Genomic DNA, 27,914 nt, shown 5'->3' on the forward strand with positions numbered 1-27,914 from the left:
ACGAGAGAATAGTCGATGTGGGGTGCATGTGTTGTCCCGCAGACTAGCTCACAAAAGTCCTAGGAAGCTGAGATGCTGTTATCCCCATTGCCCTTCTGAGCACACGGAGGCCTAAAGAGAATAGCAAACACACCAAAGCGAAGGCTTTAAAGGGTCCAGCCCAGGTCTGTCTGGCGCTAGCACCCTGTTGATTCACCATCACGTTGTCGCCTTTTAAAAACGTCATTAGCTGATGGATAGACACACTATCCTTCTATTTTAATGGGCATCTAGAAAATAAGAGAATGGTTGTGAAATCAAATAATCATGCTAAAATAAAAGAGGCTTTAGAATTTACTTCATCTGTGAGAATTTTCTGCAATGATCTCTCTCTAAAGAGCTCTTCATGAGCTTAGAAATTAAGACTGCGCATCAACTGAATTCAGTAAAAACCGCAGTGTTTGAGGTAGAGTTGGCTCAGCAGTTAAGAGCACTAGTTGCCCTTCCAGGAGGTGGGGCTTGCTTTCCACCACCCACATGGCTGTTCACAACCATCTGTAACTCCAGTTCTAGGTGATCAGACACACTCTTCCAGGTGTACACACATACATGTAAGCAAAACACCCTATACATAAAAAAACTGCAGTATTTGACTAATTATGTAAGACTATGATGTAATTTTAAAGCCTCCTTTGAAATACACAAAATAATGGCATAATTTTTAAGCCCTACATTGCCAAAGAACAGAAGTGTTCCCAGCCCAAATCAACACTGGCAAGAAAACTATGCTTTCCCTCCCTCACCAAGACAGTTTACTAAAATGAAAACTTAAACTTCAAAGAGAAAAATAGTTGAAGCAAATGTAAGACTGGAGTTAAGCCATAATAATAGTAATAATAGTAATACTAGCTCACAAAAAAGACATTCAGGCCCAGGTGGACTGATGGCTGAATTCTAGCAGACCATTAAAGATGAACTAACACCAATCCTTCTCCAATTATTCCACTAAATAGAAAAGGAAGGCATGCTCACAAACTCTTTTAACAGAGCCAGTATTAGCCAGATATGAAAACTGCACACACACACACACACACACACACACACAGAGAGAGAGAGAGAGAGAGAGAGAGAGAGAGAGAGAGAGAGAGAGAGAGAGAGAGAGAGAGAGAGAGCAATCTCTTTGGTGAACACAAATGCAAAAATTCTCAGTAAAATACTTGCAAACTGAACTCAAGATCACATCAAAAGCATCATTCATCACGATAAAACTGACGTTAGTCCAAAGATCCAAGAATGGTTCAGTATATGCAAGTCAATAAATTTAATGGATTCAAGGACAGACATCTCATAATCTCAATGAAAAGGCTTTTGACAAAAACCCAACATCCCTTCACGATGAAAATCCTGAAGAGACTAAGAATGCAGGGGACATGTCTCAACATAGTAAAGGTCATATATGGCAAACCTATAGTCAACATCATGCTAAACATGAAAATTCCAGGTATTTCTACTAAGATTAGTGACAAAATACGGAGTCCACTCTCTCCACTCTTATTTAATAGAGTGCTTACAGTCTTAGCTAGAGCGGTAAGACAGGAAGGGAGATAAAAGGGATACAAATAGCAAAGATGTGTTTGCAGACATAGTTTTATATACAAAACCCTAAAAACTCTTAGATCTGATAAACACTTCACCAAAGTGATGAGGTAAAAATTAAGAGACAGAAAACAGCAGTCTCTTTCTGTATCAATAACTAACATGCTGAGGAAGAAATCAAGGATGCAATCCTATTCACAATTGCCTCAAAATAAAATAGAACAAAACACCTTGGAATAAACCTAGTCAAGGAAATAAAGTATTTTTACAATGAAAACTTCGAAGCACCTAAGGAAGACATTGAGGAAGATGGTCTATGACATGTAATAAAGGTAAAGAGAGGACTGGGGGCTGGATTGAAGTTTGATCCAATGCAGAATGTGAAGGGAGAGGAAGAACATGACAGAAAAAAGATGGCATCTGGGGCTCATTTTCCTGTGATTTGGAGTCAATTGTTAGATGCCTCAATATCCTTTTTTATCTTATCGCAATACTGGGGAACAAATGTCTTTTCCCCTCTTTTATTGAAGAAATTTTTTTCCTCATGTAACATACCCTGATTACAGTTTCCTCTCCTACTCTGCTCCTCCCAGCTCCTCCTCACATCCCATTCAGATCCACCCCCTTTCTGTCTCTCATTAGAAAACAAACAGGCTTCTAAAGGATAATAATAAAATATAGTAAAATAAAATATAATAAGACAAACACTATCACATCGAAGTCAGATAAGACAAACAAGGAAAAGAGCCTAAGAGAAGGCACAAGAATCAGAAACCCACTCATTCACGCACTTAGAATCAGAAACCCACTCATTCACGCACTTAGGAGGCCCATAAAAACACTAAACCGGAAGCCATAATATATACTTAGAGAAACTGGTACAGACCGGTGCAGGCCCTGTGCCTGCTGCTTTTGTCTGTCTATCAGTTTGTGAACTTGGATCACACTGATTTAGAGGACCTTGTTTTCTTGGTATCTTCCACCCCCTCTGGCTCTTACATTCTTTCTTGGGGTTTCCTGAGCTCTGAGGGGAGGGATTGGACATCCCATTTAGGGCTAAGTGCTCTAAGGTCTCTCACTCTCTGCACATTGTCTAGTTGTGGGTCTCTGTATCTGTTCTCATCTGCTACAGGGGAAGCGTCTCTGATGATGGCTAAGCAAGGCAGTGATTTATGAGTATGGCAGAATGCCATTAGGAGTCATCTTATTGCTACATTCCTTTAGTAAAACAGTAGTATTTGGTTTTACCCTAGGTCCCTGGGCTATTAGTCTCCTGTTCTTGGTTATCTGAGCAGTGTTGAGTATGGGTTCCATATTGTAGAGTGGACCCTCAAATCAGATATTGGTTGGTTACTCCCACAAGCTTTGCCACCATTACCTTAGCATATTTTGCAGGCAGGACAGCATTGTTAGATCAAAGGGTTTGTGACTGGGTCGTTGTTTATGTTTCTCTTTTGCTAGTGAGCAGAGTACTTTCTGTTCCAAAGGTGCTAGAATGTAGGGGTGAAGGCTCTGTATAGACACAGGTTTGATTTCTCCTTTATAGTCAATGTGTTGTGTAGGTGTTATCTTCAGCAATAGATCCTTGCTGTCAGTTTGTGGAAAACAAGTCATAGTCTTGTGCTGTGGAATAATTCTTCTGTACACTATGAAGAGGTGTTGTTCTCATTAATAAAAATCTGATTGGTCGATGGCTGTGCAGGATTTTGGGGCAGAGAATCCTGGGAAAAGAAGAGTGGAGTCAGGGGAGACACCAGGAGAAGCAGAGTGAAAAGGTTGGGAAGTATATACACGAGGTAAACGAGACTGGGGCAGCACATAGATGGATAGGAATGGGTCAATTTAAGTTATGATAGCTAGCTAAAAATGAGCCTAAGCTATTGGCCAAGCATTTATAATTAATAATAAGTCTTTGTGTGGTTATTTGGGGAGCAGTTGATGGGACAGAGCAGGTGGGTGGTCTAGACTGAAAACTCCACAGTCTTGACAACAGCCTGGGTTGTTTGGGGATTCCCATGAGAGCCCTTTGGCTAACAACTCAATTAGATGTAACCCATTCCTGGTACTGGAAGCTTCATTTGGTGATAATAAATGGTCAGTTTGGACACTTTATATCCCATTATTTGACAATTTCATTTAGATTGTCTTCATATATTTATATATTTTAGGAAGCTGTATTAGGTTTTTATACTAGCCCCCAAATGGCCCTTAATTTTAGCTGTCTCCCCATGTATTTCCCCCCACAACCTCCTCTCCCTTCCTCTTCCCCGATTGATCTTGCCTTTACAGCCACCCATCCATCCATAACTAGCTATTCTATTTCCCTTTGCTAACAAGATTTATCTGTGCCCCACCCCCGAGTCACTTACTCTAACCTAACCTCTGTGGTTCTACAGATTATAGCTTGGTTATCAATAACAGCTAATATCAACATATAAGCAAATACATACCATATTTGTCTTTCTTGGTCTGGGATACCCCACCAGGATGATTTTTCCTAGTTCCATCTATTTGCCTGAAATTTTCATGGTTTTATTTTTTTAGCAGCTGAGTGATATTCCATTGTGTAAATATATTATATTTTCTTATAATGACATTTTGGGCCTCATTTTCTTAAGAATTTGTGGGTCAAAGGATGGATGCCTCAACATCCTTTTTTTTTTTTTTTTTTTTTTTTTTTTTTTTTTTTTTTTACCTTATTGCAATACTCTGAATCAAACTTCTATCCTCAGGCATAGTAGGCATGCATTCTACCACTGAGCTACACCCAGCCCCCAATCCTCCCTTTGTCCTTGTCATCTTCTTTCTACCTTCCAGCACTCTACTGTTGGAGTGCTTTATCTGCCTAAATCTTTATTCCTGAGGGCCTATTTCTTGGTCTTTATTGTACCAAGATGCCGTAGACTTCTTTTAACTTTAATAATCAGATATTCAACCTCAACTGTGATCTTCAAGGCTTCCACAACTATTGTCAGCATCCTGGTCTGATGACCCTTAAACACCATTCAATTTGTTATAGTACAGGCAGCAAACACAAACACCTTATTTGACCCCTTCTCAAAATTGGCCGATGGTCAGAAAATGTGTCAGAGTGAACACTCACATGGAGCACCTGGTCTAAAGGGAATGTTGTGAGCCATTCCCAGTATTAGGTGCAAGGAACAGAAAGGTTCAACCCTCTGGATCAACCCCTTCACACAACAGTACAGTTGAGCAGGTCCTTAAACCCTCTGGAACACTTCCAGGTACCCAAGGTACAAGTTCCTGACCATTGAGTTCAATAAGATGATAGGACCAATGTGGTGGAGTAGCACAATGCTCACTGAGTGAAAGGCGTGGTCCTGTGCAGCTGCAATCACTGAGAAGCTGAAGCCTGGTATAGGTTCAGACTGTGGAGCAGGGTGTACTGCTGCACTTACCAGGTATTGTTTCTGTGCTTCCATTGGGAAAGAAAAAAGGCGTTTACCAGATTGATGCACTCATATCAGACCTGAAGAGCCTAGAACAGCTACAGTGAGGTGATCAGCTAGCTGGTAGGTGGTAAACTGTGCTTATCCACCAACAGCCACACATGTTCCCCATGGACCAAAATGGAAATTAGGCTTACAAGGAATTACCATTCCTATCTCCCACAATTTCAGTAATGCCTCCAGGGAGGGATGGTGTTACCTCTCCGGTTTTGTTTATTTGTTTGTTTTGTTTTAAGCGTTGGGCATAGAACCTTGGCTATCTGGACAGTAGGCAAGTGCTCTACAGACCTTCTTTCTTACAGCCAGTCTCTGTGGTGTTGTTTTCGACTAAGTCTGTAGAGTGAAGTCCCCCCACTTACCTTATTAGTTCTCACTTCTCAGGCAAGGGATGGGTGTGGGTATTCTGTACTTGAGATATTTCTCCAGGATCAGAAAACTGAGGGCATAGAAAATATCCTGCACTCATAATTGTGGGATATGTTTGTAGACTCCCAGAGTTCATGATGAGGACTTGAATTCAAAACTCTGCTTATCACTTGGCTCCTGTAACTCCAGTTTTGCAAAGCAGAGTTCAGGTACTTGTGGTGTCACTCCAGGCTGTGGAACATCAGTGTCCCACCTTTGGGTGCCAATGAGACCCTTGTGCTTTGAACTCAAGTCAGAAATCTTAGCCCTCTCTGTGCTGGTTAATTTTGTCAGCTCGACACAACCTAGAGGCGTTGGGGAGGAGGGTGCCTTCACTGAGAAATGCCTCCATCAGAATGGCCTGTAGGCAAGTCTGTGGAGGCGTTTTCGTTATTAATGATTGATGGGGAGTCCCAGCCCCACTATAAGTGGTGCCTCCCCTCTGCAGGTTGTGCTGGGTTGTATAAAAAGCAAACTAAACAAGCCCTGGGTTAGCAAGCCAGTAAGCAATGATCCTCCATAGTCTATGCTGCAGCTCCAGCCTCCAGGTTCTTTCCTTGAGCTTCCTCTTTGGCTTCCCTCAGTGACGGACTATAAGCTGTAAGATAAACTCTCCCCCTTCAAGCTGGTTTGGGCTTGGTGTTTACTACAGCAATGGAAAGCAAATGAAGGCAGAAACTGGTACCAGGAGTGGGGTATGGATGTGTGTGTGTGTGACCTGATTATGTTCTGGGGGAGGATTGTGGAGCCGTTTGGAACTTGGGGCTACAGAACTGTTGAATGCTTGAAGCTTAGTGAATTGCTCTGTGTGAACTTGGACGATAATGCTGAGAGGCGCACATGGTGGAGGGCTGATTTGTTTAGTTTTAGAGGCAGGCAAAGGCTCTATTGAGACTGTGTGATAATTGAATTAACAATCTGTGGTTTCTGGACAGCTGGGACTGAAGAAATAGCTGTAATTAACAAGAGACCTTCACTACTAAAATGAACCTTTGCTTTACTGGGACAGCCAACACTGGTAAAATGTGTGGGCTAGGTATCTATTCATCTACCCTCTGTTCCTGTGGAGTTTCTATCATGGAGATTTCATGTCAGGCTTGGAATACATGGTCATGTATACCTGGTTTCCTTTTATTAGTGCAGGATTTTCAAGGTTCATCTTGTACTTATGCTTGAAAAATTGATTACTCTTCCCTTTCTGCAACCCAAACATGAATATGAATTAATGTTTTCCAGTTTTCTTTATTTCCTGTGACTGAAATTAGGAGGATTAAAATATTTTCTAGCTTGAATCATCATGGCACTATCAAGTACAACTAATAAAAGCCACATCAAAGTCAGCATCGATAAGATATTCGTGTACTCACGATCCAGGAGAAAATTTGTGTTAGAAATACACAGCATTTCTTACCTGAATTTTCCTTAGACTCCCCTCTCAAAGATGCAGCAGAAGGATACCAGGGTAAAGCGATTAACCCTGGCTGCTCCCCGTCGTCTCCCCTTTCCTAGTGTCTAAACTCGGAACATTTCACCTGAAACCAGAGCGCTGTTCCTAAAGCAAGCCCTTCCCTAACAGAGAGGCACGGGACCAGACAGCTGGAGGGTGCCAGGGCGTCTGGCCCTGTTGGTAGCTATTTTGTGCCTTTGAATATTCCTGAACCACTGATTAAGTCCAGGGAGGCGAAAGTTTTGCTTTCTTTTGTAAAGTGTGCATTGAAGAGCATTCTTGAGGCTAGCATACATAGGTGAGCGAACAGATTTCTTTGCAATTATCTGTGTAACACTTGGATGCAGTTTGGGAGTCCCTGAGTTAGTAGGTGTTAGCTTTCTGTCCCTTAGGTCTGCCTGCCAGCCCTCCCAACATCAGTCTGGTGCCTGTCAGGGTTCACCTACCGGACAGAATCCACTCTCAGTAACTGGAGCAGAAAGGAATGTGCCATAGGGGATTATGAGGCTCAGGGACATGCTAGGGAAGGCGAGTGAATAGGTGCTTCCTGGCTCCTCTAAGGTATGCTGAGAGTCCCATGCAGGTTGAACATGTGATCCTCTTCTGGTCAGAGAGCCACCTGGCCATTTGAAGTGCTGTTTTACGGTGTGGCTTCGGCCCACAGTGCCGTCACCAGCAGCCAGATGGTATTTCTGTTGCTGGCCCTGGAGTGAAGGGGGCACACAATAAAAGGACTGGCAGATGTGGAATGCCCATATTCTGTCTAACACCCGATGGAGGGTCAGGTGTGGAGACCACATTTCCACATGGCTTCTGAGAGGGCACTAAGATTTAGCAGAGTTAGCAGAGTATAGCAAGAGAGAAGGAAGAACTAGGAGGGTAAATGTTGCCTATCTCACTGTGGCTTTTGAGAAATCTTGGTCCGCTGAAGGAAGGAATGCACTTCTCAGGGGCTCAGCAGTAAGCCAGCCACAACAGGTTCCATGTGTCCATCTTCACCTACATAGACGACTTGGTGCCTCTGTACACAGAGCTGGGCTCAGGGGAGACACAGATCTGAACATCAGTGTTTGCTGGACAGCTTCCAGGGTACTTCAAGAATGTATTCTCATCCGCTCACATCTCCAAAGGACTTACTGAGTAACCTCACACTGCCTCAAAGGCTGTTAGCACCACAGGGCAGGTTTTTCGGGGTTTTTTTGTTTGTTTGTTTTTTGTTTTTCTTTTTGCAGGTTTCCCATTATCCAAGCATAGAGAATAGGGCCCAAGACACAGGAAGTACTTAATAAACAGACTGTTTCCACCTTACTGTGGTTCAACCGAGGTTCAGCTTGATGGTGGTAATAAAATCAACACACACTCAGACGCACACATACTAAAATTTGGGTCTTCCCTGCACATGAGGTCCAATCCCCTCTGGTGATGCTGAGCAGTCAGTGGGCAGCAGCTCCCCCTCAGCCCCATGATCTTCAGGGGGATCAACTGACCCTGTGATACAGTGGGCTGTCAGGTCTGCAGGTATGGCAGGAGGGAGCATTAAATGCATTCTTGGCTTGAGACATTTTCCATTTACCATGGATTTATTTAGACATAATTACATGATGGAGGAGCATAGGAGCTGAATTAATTGATAAAAGTGTGGCGTCATAACAGAAGACTTGTTGGCCTGTCTGTGACGACATTTTTTCTAATGTCTGAGCGACAGATTGCCAGCTCAGCACAGTGTCAGTACAGGATGTTCAGACCCCTGGACCATGCGTGCTAAGGAGAGCTGCGAGCATGGGATAGAACCAGCCCAGGGAAGAATTTTTGTGTTGGGGGCTGTATCGCTGAAGAGATGGGGCTACCCAAGCCTTTTGGAGCCTAGCCAGAGTCATCAGGAGCCCAATATACCTGCCATGGAGCTGCAGGATTTGGTGTTTGCCCAGCTGGATTTTCGTTTAGCTTTGTTGTGACTGTTTTATGCCCTGATTCTTCCCTTTTGGAAGAAGAATGTTTACTTTGTGCCATATGTTGGAAGTATGTAACTTGTTTTTTATTTTATAGGAGCTCACAGTTAAGAGACTTTGGACAATTTAAAGTGTTGGAATTGTGAAAGACCACAGGGACTTTTAAAGTTGGTCTGAATGTATGTATACTATAACATGGTTATGAGTCTATGGGGACAAGAGGTGGAAGGTTGTGGCTCAAAAGTGATGTATTTGGGTGTCAAGTTGACAAGGGGTAGAGTTTTAGTGGCTAGTATTAACTGTCAACTTGACAGGGTCTAGAATCTTCTGGGAGATGCTTCTCCAGGCATGCCTATGGGGGATTATGTTAATTGATTTGGGAAGGCCCATCCACTGTGGGTGGCACCATTCCCTAGGCAGGGGATCCTGGACTGTATAAAATGGAGAAAGTGAGCAGAGCACAAGCATGTAGACATTGCCCACTCTGCTTCTTGACGGCAGATGCAATGTGACCAGTTTATGTTGCTGTGACTTACCTGTAATGATGGACTGTAGTCTGAACTGTGACCCAGCATACGCCTTTTGGCCTTAAGTTGCTTTTTCGTCAAAGTAATTTATCACAGCTACAAGAAAAGAAACTAAGAATTTCGCAGGCCGTTTTGCAACTCAGAGCACTCCTTCCTCAGCCTCCTGAGTCCTGAGGTTACTGGTCATGTGACCCACTATACCTGGCTCCAATGGGCTCTTTTGAACAAGTCTAAGGTCTACAGAGAAGAGACCAGTATGTCCATCATCTTAACAACACTCTCTACTTCTGATATCAAAGTGATAGCCTCGAGGTGCCATGTGGCATTAAAATGACAACTTCGTCGCTGTTACATGAGGGTCACTTTGTGTCAGATGGTGCAGTAAGATCTTAGTGTCAGTGATCTCAGGCAAGGTGTAAAGACCCTTGAAAGCTACAGTTGTTGACAAAGACGCTGAATCTCAATAAGAAGCAGGTCACCCGAAGTCACTGAATCAGACCCCGGCTTACTCGGCACCAAGTTAACCCTAAGGAATGCAGGGGTCTTGGGCTCTGGACCCCACTCTGCTCTGGAGTGGCCTGGCTTAGCACAGATGGCAGTACCCACCTGTCACATGCACACAGGGGTGTGTACTTCCTCATACGGCTGGGGTCTGGAGCCATGTGGCTGATTTGGCTTAATGTTCTGGGAGTAGACATGACTGGTGTCCCAGGCAGGCAGGGGCATGTTGGTCCTGGTATCTGCTTCTCTTCCTGCTGTGATGACTGAAGAAAATGTTCGTCACTGATGCTGTGGCCACAGGATGGGATGCAATCATTGCCTCAGACTCCAAGCGATGGCATAGAGGAGAAATCCCTGACAACCTGGGGTGGATGTAGTGTGAGCAGGAATGCACAGAAGCTTGTCCAGGCAGTGGGAGTGCAATTTTTATTCTTGTTGTCCTGGGATAGCCCAAAGTGTCTTGGTAATGAACATGGTCAACTCTTCTTAGTCGTCTTTACCTTGGTTTTCATCACCCATAAACTATGACAGTGATACTCTCCTTGTCAGGTGAATGGGGCTGGTTACAGGAGACAGAGGAGAACAGTTCATCATGGGTTAAACATTTTCTGAAAACGGTTGAGCTTAGAAGTGCAACATCCTTTATAACCAGTTCCCTGTATGGCCACAGTATCAAGTGTGTAAACTCTTAATATCACTATTACAGACTTGCTGATGAAGAGTAGGGATTAGAGATGTCAAGGGCTCCCTATGGCTTTGGGCTGGGATTTTCTAAGCCTTTATGGCTGATCAATCCTATGCCATCTGGAGAAAGGTTAGAGACTTTACTAGGTGAACCTAGCTTTTGCTCTCCTTCAGTTTCTGTAACAGACAGTATTGCTGGTGTGGACAGTTCCACACATGGACTGTGAGTTACTAGATAGGGCCTGCATAGTGGTCTAAGGAAGAAGACATCTCCGGTGTACTGTGCCCACCCCCCAGTGTTTCACTCTCTCCTTCTAGAATACTCTCCCCTACAAAAGAGGATTACTTTCGTTTTCTAGAGGCTAATGGCTGTGCTAGATTTCTTTTCAGGAGACACTAAAGAGCTGTTGGGGAACCAAGTGAATTTTCTTGGTGGTACGAAACTGTAGACTTGTGTGGAAATGGAGATGAGGATGGTTGTAGCCTCAGATGATTCTCCTGATGCTGACAGCTGAGATGAACAAGGACCTCCTGCTTGATAGACGTGCACATGGACATTATCTGTTATTTTGAATCATGGAAGTTTGTAGAATAAATCAACTAAGTTTATTGAGGATGAGGAAAGTATCAACCATAGGCCTCTGAACTAGACTTCAGGTGTTGCTGAGGGAAATACACACTTGGTCTCTTAGCTTCCACTTTCTCACAATAGTGGCAGGGAACTGAACTAGATTTTTCTCTCAGTCAGCTTATGACTTAATGTTACACCCTTTCTTCTCATCCATCTGTCCACTCACCCACCCATCTACCCTCCCACACACTTCTCTTTTTTTTCTTCCTGTCAATAATTATCATCTATCAACCTCTAGCCATCTATTCTCCTCTAGAAGTCAAATTGCAATGTTTTAATAAAATCCAACTCTAACGCTTCACTCCCTATTGTTTAGAAATGTATAAAAGAAGAAGGTAGAGGCTGGGAGATGACTCTCAGTAAAATGCTTGCCATATAAGCGTTAAGACGTGAGTTTGGATCCACAGCACCCATGTAAAAGCTGAGTACAGTGGCACATGACTGTAAACGCAACATTGAATGGGGGACATGGCAGAGACAGGATAGTCCTATGGCTCACTGGCCCCTCAGTGAGAGACCCTGTCTCAAAAAAGGTGGAGAGATATAAAGGGAGCACCCAACACTGACCTCTAGCCTTTAAACATGCATACACACATGCTCACCTGCATGCATAATCCACACAAGCCCATACATACCACACACACACACACACACACACACACACACACACACACACACACTGGCATGTGTGTCACACTTTGCTGGAGACTTTTTATTTAGATGCCATCATTGCTGAGATCAAGAATCAAACACTTCTACTCTGAAAAGCCCTTTATTTCTGTTGCTTTGTTTTTATTTTATGCATAGAGAGCTACAACAAGCTCTTGGAATTGGGTCAGACAGCTGGAAAAGGTATCTAGGCAAATACGTCCCAACCAAAGTTGTTTTCTCCTCATTTTACATCAATTTACTGCATCAAAAAAGAAACTTCCTCTTATTGGAAACTCTATTCCTGACAAATGGAGAGAAAGTGGTAAAAACCTGCAGAAAACATCACTGCCAAGTGACATGGCAGCCTTGTGGTGAGAGGCTCCATCCAAACGGAGACACACAAGTCAACGAGATTAAGATTTACGGGAGAAACACTCATCCTGCAAGCAAAGACTGGTGGGAACTCAGGACTGTAGCTCTGTAAGGAATCTGGCCAGGAAGCTGTAGGTCCATCCTGCAGAAAGGACAAAGGGCCATGGGCCGCATCTGAGGTGAGCAGGAATCCCTAGACAGAAGGGAGTTTTGCTCTTCGTTATCAGGCAATCGAGCATGTTTTACTTGGGGCAGCAGCTGGGAAGATGGAAGGTTACTGGAAAGCTGGCCAGATCCTTGACATGAGAAGTGTCAATAAACTCTCTCAAGTGGTTACTCTGATTTCTTCGGTTAACAAGTGAGCTCCAGTGCATTTAAAGAAAACCCTCAGTAAAAACAAACTGACTTACAAGCATTCCTTTTGCACTCTGAACTGGTGTGGCAAACTTCTTGTGTCAGTAGAGAACCAACACCTCCTGCCTCTCTGATCTCACACCCTCAGTGCATTGCTTTCATTTGCAGGGCAGCTGCATGGAGCCCCTGACAGTGTGTATGTTCCCCCCCCCCCCCGGGGGTGGGGGGAGGGGAGAGCCATGCAGAGGCAAAAATGGGTTCATTACCCAAACGAATTAGTTTTCATTAAGGAATCTTCCAGGAAGTCCTTCCTGGACACTCTCAGTGCTCAGAATGCGGTTCTTGGCAGTGATGAGTAGCGACAAGAGAGTAGGAAAGGGACTTATTGCTTGAGTATGCGGCCCTCTTTAAGGCCAGGCTCCTTTCAGAAACAGGAAAAGAAGGGACAGTACAAGAAAACTAGGTGCATTTGCCATGTTATTTTTGACACCCATGGTTTATGAAACAGCCACTTATGTGCTACAGCTATTCACAAACTATGGGTCACACTAAGTTACCCATAGACACAGTGATACATCATCAATTCTGAAACACCTCAGATAATAAGAAAGGAACTATTTTCCAGCAGCTGATTGTTATGGGTCAGGGGGAAGTACATTCTCACGACTCCCAGATTCAAGGGCTATCAGTCAATAGCGGTCAATGAGGAAATTAAGAAAAGATACACATTTATTTTAAAATTATTTTCTCCAGTACTTTGTTTTACTAATGTACCCTTGTCTCTCTGAGAATGATAGCCCCCAAGTGCCTGGAACTCTGTGGAATTCACTTCTATATGTCCTTGTGGGCTACAGTCTCAGTGATTCCCCCCAAGGACAGAATAGGAAATAAAATACTGTGAGATTTGGGGGACTGGACCAAGCTTTCCATTTCTTCGGACTACTGAGCTTTCTATGCAACCTGATATATCTGGGAAGCTGTGATCGAATGATGGAGAACTCAGAAAGAGAGCATTTCCTGCGGTGATGATCACATGTCTCCTGGCCTTGGGATCACATGTCACTTGCAGGAATGCCCACCACGCCTGCTGCCTTCTCCTTTCCGCTTCCAGCTTCGTTGTGCTCTGGCTTTCAGATCACAATCAAGATCCATCTGAGAGTCGAAAAATGTAAGAAGTGAAGTTGTTAAAAGTTGTCACCAGACTCTGTCCTCCATCTGACAACTCCAGCGTCACCCAGCAAGAGCAGGTTCTCGAACCAGTCTCAGCCCCCCGACTCAGTGCCGCCCAGAGGAAGGAGGGGCCTGTGCCTGCTCAGCTGCTAACTAGAGCTTCCCTGACCTGGGAAGGTGACTCTTGGACAGACCGTGGGAATGGTAACCAGGCTTTAGGAAAAGGGAGAATGGTGATGGTTGCCCAGCAAAATAAATAAATAAATAAATAAATGAATGAATGAATAAATAAATAAATTTAAAAAAATTTTAAAAAAACCCTACATTTTTTGCTATATGTATTTCACCACAGTGAGAGGATAAGTTGACAATATTACTCTTTCTGGCAAAGTGGAAGAGAGGCTTTGTGAACTCTGGTGTTTTATGGGAAAAGCAGCTATAGTTTGTATCTTGAGTTGTCCCGCAAAGGCCTCTGTGTTGAAGGCATGGTTTCCATTCTCTGGCGCTATTGGGAAGTGGGGTCTAGCAGGAAGACGTTAGTTCACTGAGGGTGTGCCTTGCTGGGGACGCTGGGGCTCAGGCTGCTGCACCACAAGGCCCTGAGCAGCAGGCAAATTGACTGTTGGCCAAACGCTCTTAAATCTCGAGACAGCGACTACAGCTCACAAGAGTTTCGCTCAGGGACTCCCAAGTAATGGGGACAGGCAAGTGTGTCTGCAAAGGCTCTCGGCTTGCCTCGATGTCCAGGCGCTGAACTATTATGGCTGTAATGCAGTCACTTTTCCCCTGCTTTTGTCCCCCTTGAAGGAGCGTTTGCACAAGTGGCCGTGAGGGGCCCCAGACTCCTGGAGGGTGGACTCAGCCGAGCTCAGCAATTCCTGAGGATGCCAGCTCTGGAAAGTGTGGCCTTGCTGTCTCAGGAGGAGGGGATGCCTGTGAGCAGGGACTTCATGGAAGATGCTCTAAGTCCACACTGCTTTTGCAGACAGTTTGTTCAGACGGGATTTTCAATTGCTGTAGATGTGGCCGATGGAGATGGTGAGGCAGGGGTTTCCCGAGCTAGAGGAAGATTCCTAGAACTGTAGTCAGGGGTGTCTAATAGGCCTCCATGCTACTTCCTCCGGTGGTAGATCCTTTTCATATCCTGGACCCACTGGCCAGGGACACATCCTGCTTTCGGGGCTGGCTGTACCCAGAAGCCAGTTTGTATACAGAAAAGCCAAAAGACAGGGCTTATTTGACCTGTGCTTGCTTATTGTATTCATAAATTAAGATAATCACTGGGGTATTTATTTATTTGGTTTAAAATCTCTTGCTCTATCACGGAGTAGATGGAAAGAGCCAATTCTCTAGAGATGAAAATGGAACATAATTTTAAAAACAAATAAAACTTGGTGGTGACCACGACCTTAATCCTAACCCACTGCCACTTGGAATGCATTGGATCTCAAAATTGAGTTTGTCCCAATGTAGAGTTAAATGTGGACCGAGCCAATAAAGCAGGTATTTGCAACAGAGACTCCCCTGCTCCAGGGTGTCTCCACACTGGTTCCATGTTGAGCACTCATCAGTGTCCCAGGGGTTCCTCCACCTCTGGGCCCCAGTTTAAATGTAGCCATTGTCCCACAATTCCCAGGAACATTCTCCAGCAATGTTCTGTCTGAGGAAATACTTCTTTCTGCAATTTCCTGGGCTGTTTTCCTCTGCCTCAGCTCACTGACCACCCAAGCTCCCGGAATCCTGCCTTGGCAATCCAGAGGGATGTCTTGGGACAATTTTGAGGTCTCTGTTATTTTTGTAAATGGCACTGTTGGTACAAGGAAGAAAGCCAAATTATTTCATTTCTTCCTTTTATAGGCAAACCTTTGTTTCTTCTAGACCAGATGTCGTCTCTCTCTCCCTTTCCCATCTTTCTCTCCCTCTGTCCCTTTGGGGAAGGGGTGAGCCTGGAGCTCGAACCCAGAGCCTCACATATGCTAGGCAGGTGCTCTACCACTGAGCTGTATCCCCAGACCTCTTGGAAGTTTTTCTTTGAAAAGACAGTTGTTTACTTGGCAGTCAGCTGTGCCCCAGTTTGTCTGGTTTTGAGTGGTGTGTGAGTAACTTCCCAGGCCACCCCTGCTCTGCCCTCAATCTTGAAGGAATAGACTCCCTCTAGATCAGATTCTTTGGGGCCTCCCCTCTGACCCTGCTGTTTCTGACGTTACGGCATGCCAGTTGATTGGAGGTGTCTTTGACAAGCAGAAACCCCAAATTTCATAAAAGTCAGCAGGAAATCAGTCTTTGGGCCTTTCCTGTGGCTTGCACACAGGGTTGGTTCTCTGAAGGGTGGAGACAGTTGGTTTTGCTTCAAACAAGTCACCTGAAAACTCAGGGTACTGTTGTATCAATGATTTATGTTGCCGAAGGAGGCAAAGGAATTCCAAGAGCCTGGTGTTGGCCTATTTTGTAGTTTCCAAAAAGCACTTAGTCTTTGCGTGGTTTCTCTGTATATGTAGGCAGCGGCCCAGTAAAAGGCTGGAAATGTGGGTCCACAAGTTAAATGAATGGAGCCTTTGCCAGCCTACTGACACAGACCTGAAAGGCCAGCCACCCCAAAAGCTGAAGCAAGAGAATTGCAAGTTCCAAGCCAGCCACAGAGTTCAAGGCCAGCCTGGGCAACTTAGTGAGACCTTGTTTCTAAATAAAGGGTAAGAAAGAAGGGCTGAGGACACAGTGTAGTAGGAGAGTGCTTGACTGGCATGTGGAAGGCCTGATTCAGTCCTCAATACTGAGGGGGAAAAAGGAGCAGAGAGCCGTGAAAGGTCAGCACGGAGAACCCATTCTGCAGGGGTTGGGGGGGGTGTGGTTAAGTGGAAGCTGACTTTGAGGGGTGACACTTATGGATCTTGACGGCTCCTGGCTTCTTATAATTTCCTTAAGTGGTTTTTTTTGTTTTGTTTTTGTTTGTTTGTAAGGAGGTATTGATAGCATCTCACATTGAGCAGTAGAAGGAACAGAAAATATAGAACAATTTTTAAAAAAAATAATGAAGGGCCAATGAATAAGCGTCTGCTAAGCAGAAATCGCTAGCTGCTGGCCTTTGACTGACTGTCTACTCTGTTATTTGAAACAGTGACTTTTAAAAATTAAGGTACATTCATTGTTGAATATTTATAAAAAAAAAAACCAAACAACAACAACAACAAAACCCACATCTACCCCCTATCCCATTACCCAATATAGTCATGGTTAATATTTTTCTTTTCCATTTTTTTCTATTGATGGTACACCCACATGGCTGTGGTCCTGTAAGTCTGTTCATGTCACAGCCTTCTAACCTATATGTGTCTTCTCCCTCATGTTGACATAATGGCCAAAGAGAAGAATGTAAGCTCGTCCGTACACACACACAGATTGTAAAGGACTATAGTAGACCCTGTCTCCTCAAAACATGACCTGCTGATACAGTAACTATTTCAAACTGAAGGGAGCCAAGTCTGCAGGAAGGGCCACAGGGCCTTCAGGCATAGTTTATCTTGAGAGAAACATCCAAGATGTTTCCCCAACGCTGAAAAACCATTCCAGTAGCCGAGCTACTAGCTGTGGCCATGCTCCTGTTTATATTAGAAAACGTTTAAGGAGGTAGAAATGCTACTGTACAAACCTGAATTTAGATTTGTGATGTGTGTGTGTGTGTGTGTGTGTGTGTTTGGGTGCACACCTGTCATGGCAAGCATATGGAGGTCAGAAGACAAACTGTGGAGTCAGATCTCACCTTCCACCATATGGGTCCTGGGGATCAGACTCAGGTGGTCAGGCTTGGCTGCAAGCTCCTTTACCCACTGAGCCATCTCCCAAGCCCTTAACCTTGTTTTCATTCAATGTCACACCAAGACACCTCTCTGCCTGTCTACCATGGTCGTTGTGTTATACTTATGTTATTTAAATGCATGAAATGGCATTGTCAGTTAAATTCATTATGTTATTTTTCATGAGAGGCCACAACAGTGCCATGAACAGGAGTCTCAAGATATTCTAGAAGACTCGTCCCAGGGATCCTAAGCAGGGATCACTGGTGGACACTGTCCTTGGGGACCAATAAAATAGAATGGAACCAGCTGGGAGGTCAAGTGCCAGATAACTGGTATTTGTTGGTTCCACTATAACTACTAGGATCCTGCATGTCTTCAGCACTTGGATTTACTCTGAAAGCAAGGTCTTCACTAGTGAAAGCCAGGTGCACACGTAAAAGCCCAGCATCCGAGAGGTTGAAGCAGCACCTTGGAGGCAGGAAGGGGGGCTTGGTCCTGCCTCAACCGAATGTACCAGGCTTCGCTGTCTCCCCGCTCCCATAGGAGAACTTACCCTTTTGGAAAAGGGGATGAGGGGTGGAGGGGGAGGACAGGTGAGAGGGGGACCTGTGGTTGGTATGTAAAATGAATAAAAATTTTTTAAATAATAAAAAAAAGAGGTTGAATAGGAAGATTGAAAGTTTGAGGTCAGCCTAGGATATATCGTGACACTTTGTCCCGAAGTCCTCATTAAACTGTCAGGAAAGAGAACTCTGTAACTCCATATCACAAAGATTGACCATGATGAAGTAGCTTTTCCCCAGGAATTCAAGTTTCGATCACTAATGGGAAATTTACATATTAATAAGACATAAGAGAAATAGTTTGGTTGTTGTACTGTAGCACGAATCTTAAAAGGTCTTATTAATAAAATCAAACCTGGAGCCAGGTACTGGGGTCAATGCTGGAAGATCAGAGAAGCAGAACAAGCCACAGCCACCTCGCCTTGCCAATTCCTCAGCTAATCCTGTTTCCTCAGACTGGAAGCCTCTGTGTCCTCATATCCGAATGGATCTCAGCTGAACTGCTGCTAAAAGCCTAAAAGCTTAACCAGGCCTCTAGTTCCTGGTCCTCACTCCTTTTATACTTTTCTGCTTCCTGCCATCACTTCCTGGGATTAAAGGCTCTTGTTACCATGCCTGGCTGTTTCCAGTGTGGCCTTGAACTCACAGAGATCTAGACGGATCTCTGCCTCTGGAATGCTAGGATTAAAGGCGTGTGTGCCACCATTTTCTGGCCTCTATATCTAGTGGCTATTCTGTTCTCTGACCCCAGATAAGTTTATTAGGGTGCACAATATTTTGAGAAACATAATATCACCACATTGTACAGATTCTAAGAGCAAGTTTGTGAAAATGTTATTCAGCTTGGAACTGTTCACACTGTTTAGTGAAATAAGCCAGTCACAGAAAGACAAACCCTGCACGTTCTGTCCCATATGTGGCTAAAACAAGGTCCATCTGAATGTGCAGCAGTATGCACCAGAGGCTAGAGAGGGCAGGAGAGGGCAGAGGAGAGGGGAGGGACAAAACAGTTACACAGAAGGAATCAGTTCCAGTGTCCACAGAACAGGGGGTGACAACAGTGTGCAGTCACCTATTATATGCTTTATCAAGAATTACAAGACTCTGAATGTGACGTAACGGGAAGACAGAAATATTCACTGGTGTACTTTGATCAGTCCACATCTCGTATGTGCACTGACACACTACAGTGTAACCCACAAATATGTACACTTACGTGAGAGTCAAATCAGAACATGTTTATGGGGGTAGAAGTGTTGACTCACACATTGTATTCATGTGTTAAACTAGCACATTGCACATCATAAACACATACAACTAGGTGGAGGATTCCAGACACAAAAGCCAACAAATGGGTATAATGGACTCTCTGCGTCTACTACAGAGCTTCATCTGTGGCCACACTCACACTTACGTCTCTGCCCATGCCTTTCCTCTTATCTGAGACTTCTATCAAATCTCAGACATCAAATCATTTCGTCCATAAATATTTCCATATATACCTCTTAAAGGTGAGGGTTTTGTGGAACAAGCATGATGCTGTTATTACACCAATTTCCAGATGCTCCTGGATTCATAATGAGGCTAGCTCTGGGTAAGCCTGTGCTAAATTGGAAATGCATGCACCCATCTTGTATATATCATAGCTTAGCCAGAGACCATTATGGAGTGGTGGTCCTGTCCCCATACTATCCCAGGCTTACTGGGAGCTGTGTCTAGTGGCTGCTGCCTAGTATGGAGAGAAAGGATTGTACCTCATCACTAGACTTGGAAAAGGTACAATTCACAATTAAAGGCCACTTTCTACCGAATGCATAACATCTGTGCCTCACTAAGTAGGAGCTATCTGTACCTTCTTAAAGTCGTCAAATATCCATGATACTCAAATGTGTAATGGATATCATGAATAATCATTGATACCAAGTTAACATGAATCAGGATCCAAATAATCCCACACCTTGCAATGAGCTGATCTGTCTCACATTTCCTTTAACATAAAGTTCTTTCTCTTTTATCCCATTGTAATTTACTTGTTAAGGAACCTGGCTGTGTGCTCTGCAGCTTCTCCAAGCCTGGGTCTTACTAAGTGTTTCCCTATGGGGAGGTGCCAGGGGTGTCCAGACTGTTGACACTGATATGTGCTGTCATCTGTAAATGTGCTGGTTTGCATGCATAGCTATCCTGGGATGATTCGACCTACAGACCTCAGGTTGGACATGCCTGGTAAACTGTCCCTCTGTCCTGTATTTATTTCTGTATGTTGGTACATGTGGAGGATTCCTTTCAAAATGCTCAGGGCCAGAAGTGTCTCGGAGTTTCTATTTTCATTTTCACATGCATGGTGAGATATCTGAGGGATAGGACCTGAGTATGATCAGAAAAGTTAGTAGGTTTTATCCACACTCTATTCACACCACCTAGATGTAATTTGATAGAGTACCTTTGGGACACTTGTGCTTTGATTGTGACCTGTACATGAGGTTGGTGTTGGATTTTCTCCTAGTGCTATCACATCATTCAAGATGTTTTGGACTTTTGAGGATTTCAAACATTTGGTTTTCATATTAAGGATGCTCAGGCTATATCACTAGGCCAAGAAGTGAGGCCAGATTCATTTTTGTATTTCTAAGCAAACTACTTTCCAGGTGTTGTATGTCTTCATCAGCAGGGACATAATACCTGATTGATTTCATGTTTGAGAATTTCCAGCTATTTAAAAAAAAAAAAACACTTATCTCTGTGAATTTATTGGTACCATTTCCTCTGGTTAAAAGAATCCTTTTAAGGCCAAAGAGGCAGGTCAGTGGTTAGGAGAGGAGACTGCTCTTGCAGACGACCCGAGTTAGGTTCCAAGAACCCACATTTGGTGGCTCACAGTCATCTGTAACTCTAACTCCAGTGAATCCTCACATATGTGAATACATACACACACACACACACACACACACACACACACACACACACACACACACATCCCTAATGAAAAACAAAATAAATCTTCCAAAAGTCCTCTTAAACTATTGATACTCCCTAAATATGACATGAAAGCCTGTTCCAGTCCCAACAGAAGGATAATGCATGCAAAGGAAGAAGAAACACATGAGGCATTTACTTAAAAGAAAGGAGTATAACACATTCTTTCACAAATACCGTGTGATGCTGCTATTTAGGTTTATAATGGAAGTGTCCACTCCAGGTCTACATGCTAATGGCTTGGGTCTAGTGAGAGGAAGTCAGGTCATTGCCAGTGTATCCTTCAAAGACTTTGGGGCCCTGGTTGCTTCTTTCTCTGCCTACTGCAGGCATGACACTCCTTGGCCAGGCACTCCCTCCAATCTGAACTGTGTTGACATAGGTCCAAAGTTACAGTCTCAAGGGACCACAGACTGAAACCTCCAAGACTGTGAACCAAAATAAACCTTCACTACTTTAAGTCTCTTCCCTTAAGCATGTGCCATAGCAACAGAAAGCTGCTGGACACAACTGTTCTAGACAAGAGTCAATGCAACTGTGAAAAAGAAATTTAGTCACAAATGTTGAAAAGGCCAAGTCATCATTTGTACCTTCTGCTATTGCTTCTCTTCCTAGAAGGTTCTCTGGGGCTGTCTGAGGAAGTGCAGATGACAGAATACTCATCTGGTAAAGGAGCTGGACTCAAGACTTCTGCAGATGGAAACCTGTTATTCTGAGACAACAAGACAAATATTCTAGGAACAGTAGCAGGAACAAAGAAAACTATCGGGGACTATGGAAATCCAGCCCCTCGACTGTCCCCTCCCAGGGTCCAGGAAGAATCTACAACCAGCTGATAATTAATCTTTGATGAAAAGAAATGAATCTATGTACACGAAACTCCTTAGTCCATATACTTTATTATTCTGTGTCAGTTACAAGCTTATATTCTGCTCTCATATTTAGCTCATTTCTAGCCTGATTTCTCTCTACACTTACCTGCGGTCCCCTCTAGGTTCTATCTTAATTCCTTCATCTAGTTCTGTCCCTTCTAGTTTCTCATTCATCTTGTTCTTTCCCATATCATCTCCTCTCCCATGTCCTTCTCTCTCATCTGGGTCTTCCTCATCTTGTTCTTCCCCATCTGGCTCTACCTCATCTTCCATCTCATTCCTCTAGTACTCTCTTCTACCCTTCAATCTAGTTCTTCCCCATCTCAGTTTGTTCCTCTCAATTCTCACCCATCTACTTCTTCCATTCTCTTTTCTCTTCTCTCTCCCTCATGCCCTGGAAGTCCTGGTATATATACATTTACAAACAGTAATCCCTTAGCAGTGCAAAGCCAGGCTTCCAGGATCAAACGGAGGGGTGATAAGAATCACTTAGGGAGGCAATAACCATTAATTATCCTTTGCAACACCAAAGGGAAGTGACTAATGGGGAAATGAATTAACTAAAGGCTAAATTCAGGTAATATCTAAGAAGAGGGCTCTTGTGTGCTCAACTATAGTCTTAAACGTGATTAGTAGAAAATGTTAAGAGTCTATAAGTTGCTAGGTCAATGGGAGAAAATAAAACTGTCTTCATTTTTCCTGTGGCTCATATCTGTCCAAGCTATCTGCCATTTTTTTGCAGGGTGGGGGAAAGTGTGCTCAGTTGCTAGGCAACCTGTGTACAGCTAGATGCCTCTGGTGATAGTTAAAGGGAGATCTGGAAGTAGAGGTTAAGTTTTGGGAAAGGAGGAAGTAAAGCTTAATTGGCACATCCGCCAGGCCTTCTCAAACAGGTAGCCTGGGTGGTTAAGTCTGTTCTTACAGAGTACAGAGGTGTCTCTGATAAGGTACTTTCCTCCATCTGGGGATGGACCTGGCCGGATGTTGCCAATGATGATAATTACAAGGAGGCTTGAACTGGGGTTCTGGCTGAGCATAGCTGTCAGCACAGAAAGTTATCTAAATATTCCTAGAAGTGGTTAGATAAGGAGTTAGAGGTCTATAAAGTTAGTAAGGCTGTAAGAAAGGAGGGTCCGAGCTAAATTGTGTAAAGCTATTACTTAACGTCTACCTGACCTAGGCGGTGTCTCCTTGTGGAATTTATCTTAAACCAGGAGACTTGCATGTGGACTGTTATTACTGCTAGTCCTTAAAAGTGGCCAAGGGAGATATCTGATTCCAGAGAAAGCCTTTCCTGAGGCTGTTCTCCAAATACCTGGAATGTGTATGTCCAGAGAGTGATCAGTCCACACTGTTAGCCCTTCTTAGGGAAAAGTCAATTGGGAAAACTATGAAGGCACACATGATTTTCATAATAGAATACAGCTAATATATAACAAGCCAAATAACACCAAAAACTCTTTGGAATTCAGCTTCCTCTGGAGGAATTCCCTGATCCCTCCAGGTAGTGACTTTGCCATAACCATCTGAGTTCTTATGATATATTCTTGTGGCCCGCAGCAGAAAACACTGCTTAGGAATAAAATTAGAAATGGGCAAAAATGGTCAAAACAAAACAAAACAAAAAGACTCACTAAAATTTTTTGAAGGAAACCAAATAATGAAAAATAAAAAACAACCAAACAAAAAACCTTCAAACCCCAAATGCTTTGTTATCGGTTAAGAGTAGTGCTAAAGTTCACGTGGAAAGAGAAAGGAAGCACATACAGACAAAAAGTTCTAGAAGGGAAGAAACAGCAGAGGGGAGAGGGGCTCTCTGTGCCAGTGTCGAGCATGAGTGAGACTGTATGGATACAAGCTGGCGTGTGATCTGAGAGACAGTTCAGAAAAACAGTCTAGAGAGTTCAGAATCATCCAGTTACATATCAGGATTTGGTAAACGGGATGAAAGTAGAATTTCAAATTAGCTGACAATGTGTTATCTGGAAAAAAATGAGTTAGATTCTAAGTTATACATTTACATGAAAATATATTTTTGATTGATTAAATATGTAGGATAGAGAAACTATAAAAACTATTTTCAGTGTTAAAATTGAGTAAGGGTTATAAAATTTGGAGTAAGGAACTTTCCCAAACAAAAATTCAGAAAAAAAAAATGAAAATGAAACAACCATGTAAAATAAAAACAAAAGCTTTCTGCAAACAAAAAAGGCTCCCAAATGCCAACAAATCACAAGTGAAAGACAAACGGGGAGGTGTGTGACCACACGCCACACAGAGACCTACTGTTCTTCATATATAAAGAGTTCTTACAAATAATGAAGAACTCAGTAGGAACCTGGGCAAAGTAAGTGAAGTGAAAGACAAGTAGTAAGGATTAGTGGCTCTCAAACATGAGAAAAGGCATGCAACTTCATAGAGGAAGTTCAACTCAAAATGTCCAAGTTTTTAACTAATCAGCTCAGAAAAAAACTACACAGCCTGTGTTTAGAAGGGCAGGTGGTCATAGTGGTTAGTTTCAGCATAAATTAATAGTGTCCATGGAGAGCATCTAGACAATTCCTACTCAGTCTAAACACACACATGCCTTCCAATCCAGCAGCCCTGCATTAGAGATATATCCTGCAGATATAAACTCACAAGAATATGAACATGAGTTACAATAGCAGAAAACTGAGATCATCTTAAATACCTATCCATGGGGGTAGGCTAAATATATTATAGTAAACACACACAAGGAAATAGCACACAGCTGTGAAAAAGAAACAAGCTTTAAACATATCAATATATAATGAGCTTCAAGACAAAATAACAAGTAACACTGTGCTGCCCTGGCCCAAGTAGAAACTGTATTGTATTAGTTATACTGCTCACTGTTGTGAGCAGATACCCCACAGAAGTCACTGAAGGAAGGGAAAGTCTGTTTGGGCTCAGAGTTCAAAGGGAACAGTTCATTATGGCAAGAGATGGTGGTGGGACTAGTTTTGACCAGTGGCAGAATTAGCATGATGTGGCCACCCATACTGCTGGCAGTCAGCAAGTGGAGGATGCGGTGAAGCAGGGTAGGGTTGGTTATATCCCTCAGTGGTGACCCACCTTCAAAAACCATGCCTCCCATCTCAAAAGTTAAAAACCTTCCAACATACACCACTAGCTGATGACCACGTGTTCTGACACTGGCCTCTGGGAGACATTTAATATTCAAACCATGACACTTCATCCCAGAGGTCCAGAGCTCCACAGCTTAGTGGTCACCTCAGAATGAAACCTGCATTCAGTCAAACTTCTAAAACCTTCCATAGTCTTAAAATTCTCAACATTGTTTGTTAGTATGAAGTCTCTTCTGAGATGCAAGGCAACTTCTTAACTGTGAGCCTTAGCAAAAATTAAAAAAAAAAAAAAAGAAAAAGAAAGAAAGAAAAAGCAAGTCATATACTTTCAATATACCATGGTACAGGGTAAATATTTCCATTCCAAAAGGGAAGAATACGGCTTTAGCAAGGAAGGGCTGGAACAAAGCAAGTTAAAACCCAATAAGAGCAGGTGCAGCACCTGGGGCTCCCATGTCCTCTGTAACACAAAGGAGCTCTCTTTCGAGCTGGCTCCGTTTAGTACCTTCAATTGTCTTTAGCAGACATTCTCTGTTCCTAGGATCTCCAACATGTCGCGGGCTTTATTGCAACGTAGACTTCACCTTCATAGCCTAACACATTGGTCACTGGGATCCCTTTTTAGAAAAATCAAAACAGCTACACATTGCCTGGATTTATCTTTTTCTGGAACCTTTTGATATAAGCCTTGTTAACTTATAACTCTTGGATTCTGTTGCCTGCAAACCCAGCATCATGAGGACAATGTCAATTCTGCTGCCAGTCTGGGATGTAGCCATGCCTCCTGTGACCTTGAGTGCCAGCCTGGCTGAACCCAGGACATTTCTCGAGGCGATCCTGTTCCAACAGGGAACCCTGGATGCAGACATCTCAGGGAAGGCATTCTCTCTGCCTTCTAATGAATTTGCATTTTTACACCCTGGGGGCCTTCAGTGGGGGAGATCTTGCTTTTCCTGTGGTTACTGTCCAAAGCCTGCCATGTGTCTTCATAGTGATAATCTCTCTGACAGCTAACTATATTGTTCTTTGTGTGTACTTGCTTTGTCTACCTTGTCACTAACTTTAAACAGGCTCAGGCTCCCAACGGCGTGCTTTTCACTTCTTTCTGCCCTATTCTTCCCTCTCCATTCTCACTATAAATCTGGCTAAATTGATCTAGTGGTAACCAGTTACAGCAATACCCATACTACTCTGTCGTGAAATTCCCTTTACCAAACAAGTTTGTCCATCACTTCTTAACTCAACCTTACTCAAAATTTGAGGCCTTGGGTAGAATGTAGCCAGGGTCTTTGCCAGAGGATAATACGAATGTCCTCTATCCCAGCCCCTGCTAGAGTCCTTATTTCCCCTCTGAAACGTCATGAACTGTCCACATTTCTATTGGCATTCTGATCTTCTAAACTCCCACTAGGATGACTCATTAAGCTCTACATTCAGCATTCTAAGGCTTCTGTAGTTTGCAGGTCCAAACTCTTCCACCTTCCTCTTGCAAACCATTTCCAAAGGCCTGTGAGCCACATGGCCAGGTTCCTCACAACAACACCCCATTTCTTAGTGTCAATTGTCTGTATTGATTTCTTTCCTCCCAAGAGAAGCAATTTAAGAAAGCCAAGCTTGATTTTTGGTTCATGGTGTAGAGAGTACAGCTGTAACATCAAAACTTGCTTCTGTCGGGGGTGCGCGGGGGGCGGGCTGGCGGGTGGGTATTCTATGTCAGCCAGAAAAACAGAGTCCTAGGGCTGCAAGAAAGACCAAATTATAACCCTAAGGACTCAGGTCCAGTGACTTACCTCTGAAAGCTATGCCTCCTAGCCACAACCTTCCAACCGCACCACGAGCTGAGGCTAGGTGTTCATACACATGAGCATCTGGGAACATTTTAAACCCTCCCATCTCGTACTCCCTCTCTCTTTCTTTCCCTTCTTACTTCTCTCCCTCTCTCCCTCATTCTCTCTTTTTCTGTCTCTCCCCACACATGCCCCTTAAAAACTCTGCAGTGTACAGTGAACACATAGTAGTAGTGTGCAATACAGTGGAAGAAAACTAGAACAAAGCCCAAGCACATGGTGATCTGAATATTTCAAGGGGCTGATATTTAAATAAATTCAAACCAAGTGGAAAAGATTGTTTCTTATGACACCCAGATTGAAAGACTAGGCCAAGATCCTCACAGAAGCTTGCTACTTCTTGGGTCCAGTAGCTTTATTAGCAAATTGTCACAAATGGTGATCTCAGCAGGGCCATCTGGGATGTTGTAAATGCCCTGCTGGGCCCAGGGGCTGTTGCTAGTTGGTGGTAAGAAAGGTCCTCAGAGCTTTTTATCTGTGGTCCAACTGCTGTCCCTATCTGCTACTGGCCCAAGAAGAGACAATGTTGGACCCTGAAATCCAGAGCTATCCGTTCACCCAGCACTCTAACCACCATGCCCTATGCTGAGGGTAAGAGGCTGGAACTGTGTCTCCCTTCAGGAACTGGCTCAGTGGGAGAGACACTAGCATGCAGAAATAAGCAAGTTCCCTGAGCAGGAACTTCTATGGGCTTAGAAATGAGACTGTCCCTAGGACCGTGCTGATGGTCCATAGAAGCAAATAGCCATTCTAGGAGAATGCAAAAGCTTTCTTCAAAAGAGCAGTTTCATGTCTGAATAAAAAGATTAGCACATCTGGATCAACACCTCACAAGAAGAAATCCCCACAGATGCCCAAGCCTAGGGTGTGTGGCACATGCCTCTCTGGGGAGCCCTGCTCTGCCCTTCTTTCTCTCTCTCTTTTGTGACAGTCGGCTTTGAACTCAGGGCCTCCTGCATTCAAGGTTGAAAACCGTCTATACCTCGGCTTCATTGCCCCACACAACCTTTGATTACCTC

The sequence above is a fragment of the Peromyscus eremicus genome, chromosome 5 (assembly GCF_949786415.1).
Source record: "Peromyscus eremicus chromosome 5, PerEre_H2_v1, whole genome shotgun sequence".
Taxonomy (NCBI): Eukaryota; Metazoa; Chordata; class Mammalia; order Rodentia; family Cricetidae; genus Peromyscus; species Peromyscus eremicus.